Source organism: Suricata suricatta, chromosome 6 (assembly GCF_006229205.1).
Source record: "Suricata suricatta isolate VVHF042 chromosome 6, meerkat_22Aug2017_6uvM2_HiC, whole genome shotgun sequence".
NCBI lineage: Eukaryota > Metazoa > Chordata > Mammalia > Carnivora > Herpestidae > Suricata > Suricata suricatta.
In genome coordinates, this window is record NC_043705.1 from 753,689 (window position 1) to 762,473 (window position 8,785).

Here is an 8,785-nt window from a genome sequence, read left to right on the forward strand (position 1 = left end):
ATTGAGCTGTAGATGGGCATTTGGGTCATTTCCAAGTGGTTGGCTCCTACAGGTAAAGCTGCTCTGAATGACCGTGTGTGAGTCTTTGTGTGGACCTGGTTTCCTTTGTCTAGATGAACATCAAGGGTGGAATGAACGCCTTGATCATCTGACAGGTTTATGTTTATTTTGTTAAGAAACTACCACGCTTTTTTTATTTAAAAATTTTTTCTTTGAATGTCTATTTATTTTTGAAGGAGAGAGAGAGACAGAGCATGAGCAGGGGAGGAGCAGAGAGAAAGAGAGACATAGAATCCAAAGTGGGCTTCATGTTCCAAGCCAGCAGCACAAAGCCCGACACAGGGCTTGAACCCACAAACTGCAAGATCATGACCTGAGCTGAAGTCAGACGCTCAACCAACTGAGCCACCCAGGCATTCCTACCACACTGTTTTTAAAAATGATGAGCCATCGGGGTGCCTGGGTGGCTCAGTTGGTTAAGCATCCGACTTTAGGTCAAGGTCATGATCTCAAAGTCCATGGGTTCAAGCCCTGTGTTGGTCTTTGTGCTGACAGCTCAGAGCCTGGAGCCTGCTTCAGATTTTGGGTCTCCCTCTCTCTCTCTGCCCCTCCCCCACTCGCTCTCTGTCTCTCTCTTTCAAAATAAAATAAAGACATAAAACATCTTTAAGAAAAATGATGAGCCATCTTACATGCCAACCTACATGGTATGAGATTTCCAGAAACGCCACACCCTTGTCAATACTTGGTACAGTCTGTGTTCCTCATTTTAGCCATTCTGGTAGGTGTGAGATGCTACTGCATTGTGTCCTTTTATGAGAGCTTGTTTGGAGGTTCTAGCAGGGGAGTGCAGCTACTCGTATACCCTTGACCGAAGAACGGTCCTCCTCTATCGGGGATGGTCGTCCTCTTCGACCGAGCGCGCAGCATGGAGCGGTGAGGGAGGAAGGGGACACCCGCCTAGCCAGCCAGATCAGCCGAATCAACCCTGGCGATCAATGGGGTGACAGATGTCGCAGCCAGATTGCCCTCACATCCACATTGTGTCCTTTAAAAAAATTGTTTAATGTTTATTTCTTTTTTGAGAGAGAGAAAAACAGAGTGTGAGTGGGGGAGGGTCAGAGAGAGAGCGTGACACAGAATCTGAAGCAGACTCCAGGGTCTGAGCTTTCAACACAGAGCCTAGCATAGGGCTCAAAACCATGAACCACGAGATCATGACCTGAGTGTGATCATGACCTGAGCCTACACTTAACCAACTGAGCCACCCAGACACTTTTTAAAGTTCATTTATTTATATGAGAGAGGGGGGGGCAGCAATAGGGATGGATGTAGAGAGAGACAGAGGGGGATTCAGACAGAGGGAGGGAGAAAGAGAGAGAGAGAGAGAGAGAGAGAGAGAGAGAGAGAGGGAGAATCCCATGCAGGCTCCACAGTGTCAGTTAGTGAAGAGTCCAATCCAAAGCTCAATCCCATGAACCACGAGATCAAGACCTGATCTGAAATTAAGAGTCTGATACTCAATCTGAGCCACCCAGGCACCCCTGGTCTTGATTTCAATTTCCCAAATGACTAGTGATGATCCTCTTTTCATGCGCTTATATGCCTCTGTGTATCATCTTTGGTGAGTGTTCCAATATTACCCTAATTTTTTACTGGAGTCGTTTCCTTATTGTTGATCTTGAGAATTCTGTTTTCTTTGAGGAATTTTATATTTTTAGGATTTACATTAGTTTTATGACCTGCTTTGAGTTTAAATTTTGTATACGATGTGAATTATAGATTGAAAGTTTTCAGGGGGAGAGAGGCTATAGTTTATACAATTATTCCAGAGCCATTTCTGGAAGACTACCTTCTCACTTTTGTCAAAGATGAGTTGACTGTATATCTGTATTTGTCTATCTATCATCTATCTATCTATCTATCTATCTATCTATCTATCTATCTATCTATCATCTATCTATCTATCTATCTATCTATCTATCTATCTATCATCTACCTCACCTATCTATCGACTTCTGGATTCTGCATTCTGCTCCATTTGTTTTTTTCACTCTGTACTAATACCTCACTCTTTTTTTTTGTTTGTTTACACTATCTTGATCACTAAACTTCATGAGTTAGATATCATGAAGTCAGGTAAACTTAGTCCTTTTTTTAAGTTGTTTTGGGTATTCTAAGTCCTTTGTATTTCCATATGAATTTAGAATCAGACTGTCTAATTTCCAGCCAAAAAAATCTGCTGGGGTTTGACTGGGATTACATTGAAACCATATATCAATTTAGGGAGAAGTTGTCTGGTGAATAGGATGTCCCTCCTTGTCTGTTTAGGTCCACTGTAATATGTCTCAGCAATATCTGTCAGTGTTCAGTGTCTGAGTCTCACCCATGTTTTGCAGGTTTATCTCTATATATTAAAAAATTATTTTGATACTATTTAAAGTGGTATGGGTTTTACAATGCCGATTTCTGTCTTTTATTTTGTTTTCAGAAGTAGAATTCACTGATTATCACTTACATATACCACTCAGTGCTCATCACAACAGGTGTCTTCCTTAATGCCCATCACCCATTTGCCCGTTTCCCACCCACCTTCCCTAAAGCATCCCTCAGTTTGTTTTCTATCTTTAAGAGTCTCTTATTTGTTCCCTCATCTCTCTTTTCCCCCTTCAATATGTTCACTTGTTATGTTTCTTGAATTCCTCACGTGAGTGGAATCATCTGGTATTTGTCTTCCTCTGACTATTTCACTGAGCATAATACACTCTAGTTCCACCCACCTCATTGCAAATCTACAGCACTGTGGTAGGTTCTCCTTCGTGAGGACGCGTCCTGGGGAGCCGATGAGTGAGACTCAAAGACTGTTCCCAAAGGATGATAACCAAGGCTGACCGCCAATGGAAACAGGGATGTTCCCAAACCCCACGAATGGGAACGTGAACAAGGGGCACTCCTCAGTGGAAACATGAACAAGGAACACTCCTCAGTAGAAGCGTGAACAAGGGATGCTCCTCAATGGGAGCATGGACAGTCCCGGAGAAAGGGCACCGTGGATGTCCCCAAAAGAGATGGAGACGGACCAAGAGCTGGGGGCTACTGGCAAACTTTATTAGGAATAGCATCTTATTTTATACCCTCCCTAGAGCACAGTAAATGCTTAGTCAGCAGTAAGTGTTTAACCAGAACAGTAGATACAGATACAGAAGGGGCAGAACAGGAACAGCTTGCAACTGTGCGTGGGTATATCTCTGGTGCTGCAGCTTATTGATGCACTTGGCTGATGACCAGGAAGGCTCCGTCCTGCTCATCCTCCTGGGACTTCAAGTCCCCTGTTCCCAGCATTCTGGGAACAGCAGTCCGATAAGGATGTTTCATTCACAAGGACAGTGCTGAGAACTGAGGTGTTTGTCCTATTTCCTAATACAGCACCAATGTTCAATTGTTTGCTAATTTATGACAATACAATTTATTTTTAAACTCTTCATCCTGTATCCTTTCTAAACCCATTTATCAGTTCAAGTAAGTTTTTGTATATTCTGTTGGAATTTCTGCATAGACCATGATGTCATCTGCAAGTAAATACAGTTTTAGTTCATTTCCTGTCTGGATGCATTCCATTTCTTTTTCTTTCCTTATGGCACTGGATAGTACCTCGGATCCAATACTAAATCTAAGAAGCAAGAACAGATATTTTTTTGTCCTGTACCTGGTATTCAAGAGCAAACATTCATCCTTTCACCATTAAATGTGCTGTGAGTTGTAGTTCTTTTTATACATATCCTTTGTAAGGTTGAGTACGTTTTCTTCTAACTTGCTGAGAGTTTTACTGCAAATAATGACAGATTTTGTCAAATGTCTTTTGTGTATTTATGAGATGATTCCATGGCTTTTCTTCTTCTTTACTTTCTTTTTTCCCCATATGTTAATATAATGAATTACTCATTTTGGAAGGAAAGCCAACTTTTTACTCCCAGTGTAAATTTCCCTGGGTCATGATGTATTTTTATTTTTATATAATATTGGATGCAATATGCCAATATATTGTTAAGAATATTTGCATCTATAGGTGAGGGTGTTGGTTTGTAATTTTCCTTCCTTATATATTTTTGTTTTTATTGTCAGAGTAATACTGACCTCATAGAAGGAATTGGGAAGGATTGCTTCTTGATCTTTGACAGTTTGTGCAGAATTAGTATTAATTGCTTCTTTAGATACTTGGTAAATTCACCAGGGAAGCATCTGGGACTGGGTTTTCTTTGTGGAAAGGCTTGTATTCACAAATTTGATTTATTGAACACATATAGGTCTGTCTCTTCATGTTATCTATACCTTTCAGGGTGAGTTTGGGTAATTTATTTCCTCTAAGACAGAGGTGTTTAAAATATTCTATCATCCTTTTAACGTCCAGAGACTCCTTCCAGATGTCATGTCTTTCATTCCTGACGTTAGTAACGCTGGGCTTCTTCTTTCCTTCACCAGTGTGGCTGGACATTTGCCAATTTTATTAATCTACCCAAAGAAACAGCTTTCAGTTTCATTGATTATGATTTTTTTCTATTGTTTTTCCATTTTATGTAACACTGCTTTCTATTCTGATATATATTGTTTACTTTTTCTGCCTATGTTGGGTAAATTTATTCTTTTTATTTTCTAGTTTTTAAAATGTTTTTTAAATTTATTTTTGAGACAGAGAGAGACAGAGCATGAGCAGAGAGAGAGGGACACACGGAATCTGAAGCACGGTTCAGGCTCTTGGCTGTCAGCGCAGAGCCCAATGTGGGGCTCAAATGCACAAACTGGGAGATCACGACCTGAGCCAAAGTGGGACGCTTAACCAACTGAGCCACCCAGGTGTCCTATTTTCTAGTTTTTTAAAGTAATGCTGAAGTCATTGATTTTAAATATTTCTTCTTTTAGGTATTTTGATGCTGTAATATTTTGTTCTAGAAACTACTTCAGTAGCTTCCCACAAATGTTGCTATGCTGTTTTCACATGTATGCAGTTTAGAATTTTTAAAAATTTTCATTTTGAATCCTTTTTTAGCACATGGGTTATTTAGGAGTGTACTATTTAATTTCCAAAGATTTGAAAAAAATTCCACAGATCTCTCTGCTATTCTTTTTTTCTTTTTTTGTTGGTAATAATAATAGTGGTGGAGTTTTGGGCCTTCCGCAAGATGTGGTTTGATTTGTTTGTTGAAGTAATCCTCGAGTCTGTCAAGCTCTCTCCCTCCACCTGTGGAGATCCTTCTGCCACTCTGCAGATCAATTTCCCGAGTGTTCCAAGTGATCTAACCTCAAATGCAGCTGTGTTTGAGGGACAAGGGAAATCCTGGTCCCCCTACTTCTCCACCATCTTAACTCCTTCTTGGATTCTAATTTTCAGTGTGTTGAGGGTATTTCCCACTGCACAGAGCTGGGAGTCTGAATTCAACTTAATTTTGACCCCATCAAGCAGGAGATGGTACCAGTTTCCACAGGCTTAGGGCTCAGTCCTGCCAGACTTCCCGCACTCCCTCCCCACACCAGATGCCAGTTGCAAATCAAGCTTGTAACCGTGATTCTGATTGGCTGGCTTAACATAGGGGTTCCCACGACCCCTTTCCTAGGGTTTGATTAATTTGCTAAAATGGGTCACAGAACTCAAGAAACCTGTATCGTTACCAGATTACTGGTTTATTATAAAGGATATGAATCAACAGCCAGATGAAGAGACCCATGGGGTGAGGTCCTGAATGAAGGAGACCCTGTTTTTGTGGAGCTTGAGGCCTGGCTCAGTGGCACCCGGAAGTGTTCTGGTTTATAAAGCTGGAAGCTCTCTGAACCTCATCCTTTTGGGATTTTATGGGGCCTCATTACATGGACGTGATTGATTAACCTATTGGCCATTGGTGATTGACTCCACCCCCAGCCCTTCTCCCTTCCCTGTAGTTCAGAGGGTAGGACTGAATGTTCCAACTCTTTGATCCCATGGTTGGGTCCCCTGGCCATCAACCCCCATCCTTGGGGGTTTTCCAAAGTCACCACATCAACACAGACTCTGGCATGGTCCACAGGGGCCAGAAACTATGGAGAAAGAAGACATATAAATTAGAAATGTATTTTGGTTGTTTAGGTGACCTAACATGTATTTGTTATAGACATAAGAATATTCTGTATTCCTTATAGACAGTGTGACATTCACACTTTCAGGACAATATTGCTAGTTTTCTCTATGACTGGAGGTGGGGTTTTGAATCAGGTCACAGCTGGAGCGAGGCCTGTCTGCTCCTTGGAGATGAGGTTAAGGGCATGCCACCCCAAATTATGGGGCCATGGCATAATTATTTTGAGTTGAAGGCATTTGCAGTCCTGAAGTCCCACATCTGCTCTAAGGCATGGCTGTCTGAAAGAAGAAAACCTCAGGGGTCACATATGTGCCCCCAGAACTCCCCTAATCCCTTCTTGGAGAAGAGAAGCCAGCCCCATTCCCAGACGAACTTGGTCCCAAATGGTCACTTCTCTTGTCTGTTTCCTGAGGGTCCATTCATCTTTCCAAAAAGCCATTTGTGTGGCGCCTGGTGGCTCAGTTGGTTAAACGTCTGGCTTCAGCTCAGGTCATGACCTCATGGTTTGTGGGTTTGAGACCCACGTCGGTGACAGCTAGCTCAGAGCCTGGAGCCTGCTTCAGATTCTGTATCTCTCCCTTTCTGACCCTCCCCTGTTTGCACCGTCTCTCTCTGTCTCTCAAAAATAAATTAAAAAACATAAAAAAGTTAAAAAACCCATTTGCTTTTCCATAAGCTCCCTACCTACTTCCACTTTTCTCTCCTACATGAGTTTTTAGACCCCAATTCCAAGCGGTCCTGCATATCCCCCATGTGTATGCACGATGCATGGGCTAACCAGCTTCTGTCTGTTTTTTCCTGTTGTTCTGTCTCTGGTCAGTCACTTTTATAGGGAAAACAGTTTTTCTTCTCTCCAGATGTGACCTTCCTTGCTGACTGCATTTCTGGGGTCGCCTTTGAAGTAAACATTTCCAGGCTCTGTGCTTCACCTTTGACTTTATGATGCAAATCTGTATCAACCTTAAAAGCGCTCTTTCCATAAGTAGGACAATAAATGTCCCAATGAATGGACACTGCTTCCTGTTGACAGGTAAAAGGTGTTGTGAGATGGTGTGTCTTCCCAGGGAGCAGTATGGGACAAGGAGGCAGGGCATATGCCTTGGTTCTAACTGCATGTGTGTGCAGAGCGCACGTCCAGCCCTTTCACAGGCAGGGGCTCCTCTGTCCCATCTGGAGGTGGACACGACCTTCCAGGAGGAGCCCACTGGGTTGGGCAGGGGCTGGATGTGTGGAGCACCAGAAGTTACTCCCTTGACAAATGCTCACTCCTGGACCAGACTCTAATCAGGCTCCTCTGAACCCCCTTCTCAACTTGACCTTCACTTCTATTTATATGTTTATAGAAATATATGCATTTTGTAGCATTTATTTGCTTATATTTATATAGATACAAACATTTTATAAATATTCCATTTTATTCATATATATAAATATAAGCATTTTAATAAATTTTTTGCTTTACAAATTACAGAAATATACATATCTTAAACTATCTTATTTACTTATATAGATATAAAATTTTATAAACACTTTATATATTCCATATTTATATTTATAAAATTATCATTTTAATAAATTTTAATATATATTTATTTATACTAATGTACAGAAATATACACATTTTATCACATTATTTTATATATGTAAAATTTTTATAAATATGTCATGAATATTCCATATTTATATTTATACATGTAAACATTTTAATAAATGTTTACATAGATATTTGTATTTATATAGTTATAGACAGTTCTACATTTTATATCATTTTTTATTTTCTTATATTTAGGCAGATATAAACATTTTACAAATATTGATAAACATTCCTTATGTTTGTTATTTTTTAACTGTAAAGATCTTATTGGCTTTATTGAATGATTCATGAATTGAGCAGCATCTAATCTAGCAGATAAAGGAGTTCTGAAGAGCCTACTAAATAAGACTTTTCCACATGGAAAGGAACGGGAACAAAGACATACTAGCCCCAAAATCGGATTGGTTCTTTCTTTCTTTTTTTTTCTTTTATAGTTTATTGTCAAGTTGGTTTCCATATACCACCCAGTGCTCATCCCCACAAATACCCTCTGCCATGCCCAATACCCCTTTCCACTCTCTCCCACCCCCATCAGCCCTCAGTTTGTTCTCAGTATTCAAGAGTATCTCATGGTTTGCCTCCCTCGCTTTCCCCAACTATTTTTCCCTCTTCCCCACCCCCATGGTCCTCTGATAAGTTTTCCTGTTCCACTTGTTAGTGAAAACACATGGTATCTGCCCTTCTCTGCCTGACTTATTTCACTTAGAATGACACCCTCGAATTCCATCCACGTTGCTACAATGGCCAGATTTCATTGTTTCTCATTGCCATGTAGTATTCCATTGTATAGATAAACCACATCTTGATTCATTCATCAGTAGATGGACATTTAGGCTCTTTCCATGATTTGTTGAAAGTGCTGCTATGAACATTGGGGTACATGTGCCCCTATGCATCAGCACTTCTGTATCCCTTGGGTAAATCCCCATCAGTGCTATTGCTGGGTCATAGGGGAGTTCTATTGTTAATTTTTTGAGGAACCTCCATACTGTTTTCCAGAGTGGCTGCACCAGTTTACATTCCCACCGACAGTGTAGGAGGGTGCCCGTCTCTCCACACCCTCGCCAGCATCTGTAGTCTCTTG